This window comes from Centruroides sculpturatus, unplaced genomic scaffold (assembly GCF_000671375.1).
Source record: "Centruroides sculpturatus isolate CEXI.00-Female unplaced genomic scaffold, Cexi_2.0 scaffold255, whole genome shotgun sequence".
Taxonomy (NCBI): Eukaryota; Metazoa; Arthropoda; class Arachnida; order Scorpiones; family Buthidae; genus Centruroides; species Centruroides sculpturatus.
In genome coordinates, this window is record NW_019384705.1 from 83,986 (window position 1) to 87,722 (window position 3,737).

Genomic DNA, 3,737 nt, shown 5'->3' on the forward strand with positions numbered 1-3,737 from the left:
CTAATTTAAAGTGACAGATTTGTTTATAATCAATTTTTTTTAAGTTTAGCAATTGATTTTCTTTATCAGTCTTGTTGTAAAAGCAATATAACAGAACAATATGTTATCATAAAACAATTAAAATAAAAGAATAGCAATTAAATCAAGTCATCACATTCAACATTCATAAAATAAAAATATATGAAAACATTAATATTAAAAGATAATGTGGCACGACAATGAAAGTAAAAATATTTTCATATCAAAAGATTTGATAATGTAAATAATACAACAGTCATCAAATTTAATTATCACCTAGTATGTACTGTACCGAACGTAATCTATTCTTGCACGAAGCTTACATAAAAGCAAAAATCAATCAGTTTATACAATTCTGATATCAAAAAGTTTAAAATCATATTCTGCAAGTCAATATAAATTTTTAAAAGTTACTCAAAATCTTCTTTACCGAAACAATTTATAACAACTCGAATAGATTTAAAAGAGTGAATCACTCATCACTACTACTTATACCCTTATTGCTTATTTAACGTAAATAATTTATATCTTTTTAATCTGTTAAAGTAAAATCAAAGGCAACGGTAATAAAAATAAAGGAATTAATAAAATTTAACATTTATACTGATTTTAATATTTACATCACATTATTTAAATAAACAATACAAAATTTGTTACGCATGCATATAATTTGCAATTAGAACAATTGTAATGTATTTTAATTACAAGATTTAAAGTTAACAGATGATTAATCAATCATTTAGTTGAATGATCTATTATTAAACAATTTTAAGATAATTTTTTCTTTATCAATATGTAATGATAATGTACTGTGTATCAATACATAAATGTAGATGTATTTTATTATACTGACTTATTGTTTTCAATATACATTCTTTGTTCCATTCTATTAATGATATTATATTGATGTGTTGAATATAAAACAGTTTATTATGAAAAGTATCTATTATCAGGACATTTTTCTTATATATTCAATGAATTAATAATATAATATTAATAAATTTTCTTTTCAAAATGACTTTCATACTGTAAATTTACTTACCATTTTTCCAAATTCTAGTTTAAGTTTTCTATTCAAAAATTAAATATAAGACATCAAAGACATGTAAATTAATAATTAAACTTAAAATATTTTATAGGATTGTTTATTTTTTTTCTATGGGCGAAGAATGCTTTAATGTCACAATTTGAAATTTAATAGTGTTACTTAAAATACATAAAAAAACGTGTTCTCATTTATTACACATGTAATTGATTAAAAAATAATATTTCCGTATGTAATCGCCTTTTAGATTTATAATTGATTTTTATTTATTAAAATTTCAAATAAATTAATTATATTATATCAATATTTTTATATACTGTATTTAATAATAATTTCAGAACAAATCTATACGCGTCGCTTCGGTTTGCATCTATTGTCGTCTAGTTCGTTACGATCCGATTAATCGACATCAGTGTTATCGGGTTTTAAAAATAATCCTATAAATTTAGTGAAATTCATTATTTAATAAAAGTCGTTTTTATTAATTAGCGTTTTTTCGTCGATTTTTATGTAAATTTGAATTAATGTGACGATATTAAGATTTGGTATGAAAGAACCTTGCATTAGAAACAATACACCTTATTCTTTCAAGTGAGGGAATGAGTCAGTTCCATCTCTTATTATTGCGAAGTAATAATAGGGACTTGTAATTCGTTAATTCTAAACGATTGTAAGCTTCATGCTTTATTTTCGTTATGGCCTACAATAAATTCACGATAACTTCAAATGGGAATGATAAGATATTTTCGCATCACGGAAACAATCATTATTTATAAAGTACCTTAATACTTGATTATGTTGGACGTTACTATTTCAGTTTTCTAAGAGCTATTTTATGACTTCCAATGAAATCTTTCTCCCAATCAATCCGTTTCTTTGAAAATCCGCAACATTAAAGATATTTCGCCTATTTTAAACAGNCTTCATAAGCAAAATGTTAGGCATCTTCCGCCGAATACATAAGTTTATTTATTTCCCCCAAACATATTTATGTAGCTAAAATTAGTGTTAACTAATGTTAAAAGTTAAAACTAGTTTCATCTAAAATCAAAACATGTACAGCAGTAAATTAACTAGACAAAACTGGTTTTAACAAAGACATCCAGTATAAACTAGTTTCAACTTGTTAAAACGGGTTTTGACTGCAACATATATATTTTATAATACTGCTAAAAATACGTAATAAAATAAATTAATTATGTTATACTGAATCTAACATAGGATGAAAGCAAGGTCCTAGAATATACAAATAATAGCAAATAATAAGCTGGCACATAACAGGACGATAATACTTTTAAAATAACTCGAGATGTAAAAAATAATTATTATTAATTAATATAACTTTTTAAAATACGCATATTTACGTAAAATGCATAGAAATGCAAAATATAAAAATGTTTATATATAGTATAAATTTATTGTAGTGTTATTTATTTGTATAATAATTTTTATGTAAGAAATGTTAATACTGTACTACTTTTTTCTACTTCAGAATATTATATCTTGATTAAATTTATTTGAGAAAATAAAAAAATAACATAGCTAAGTTTTATTATTATTATTTTTAGATGCCAGAAACAACATGTGCTGTTGCAACTGTAATAACAGCTATTATAAAACAAAGTTATTAAACAGGAAATTTAGTTATTTTAGATTTTCTAAAGATCCAATAATAAGATGAAAATGGAATCATAATTATAAAAGAAAAGACAAATTTAATCTCGATCCTTGTTATGTTTGCTCTGATCATTTCACAGAAAATGATTTTGAGAGAAATTTAAAAGCCGAATTATTAGATTTATTGGCAAAACGTAAACCAAAAAAAATTTCACTACAGACAGTAAAGAGTTCGCGCCTCGCCCGATGGGCTGGCCGAGTGGAGTTTTCCGGGTTTTTAACGCCTAAATAGGGGTCAGTTACACTTAAAGACCTCCCGGAAGGCATTATTCCTCCGTTCTCACGTAAGGCCAAGCAGATAAATGGATGTAAGCGCCATCGCTCTCTCGGAGTTATAGCCAGAGGAGCTGCACACTCCATATAAACCATAGATAGATAAAATTCTCATTCTCATATTGTATACGTCCAATTTGCATTGAAAAAGAACTCGAGACAAGTAATTCTTAGAATATAAATTGATTCAAAAAGAAAGTGACCAAATTTACAATAAGACGAAACGATTTAACGTTTCCTTTATGAACTTATATTTATTTAAACGATTCAATCTAATAAGATTTCTTTGTACAGAATTTAAAATGCAAACCATAAAAAATTGTAAATATATAAAAATAAATTATGATAACAAATAAATTAAAAAAGTAGGACACGGTCATAAACCAGTATTTTTAATAGATAAATTTAAAAAATCAAGGACAGTACCCAGTTACAGGTACTGATTTCCTGAAAACTGACAACAATAATGCAGTTGAACTGTTACACCAAAGACTACCTTGAGCAAAGCATTCTAAACATGCTACTTTATTAAATTAAATTCTAAAGAGAGAATTTAATTTAAAAAATTCAATATAAAATTTATAAAAATGTATAATGCTTGTCTTTATAAAAACATCACAACTTAAGATAATTTGCTGAATATACATGAAAAAAAAACTATAAAAGCAAATTAGTCAAACAGATTATCAAAATTTAAATTTTTATTTAAAAATATATTGAAGCA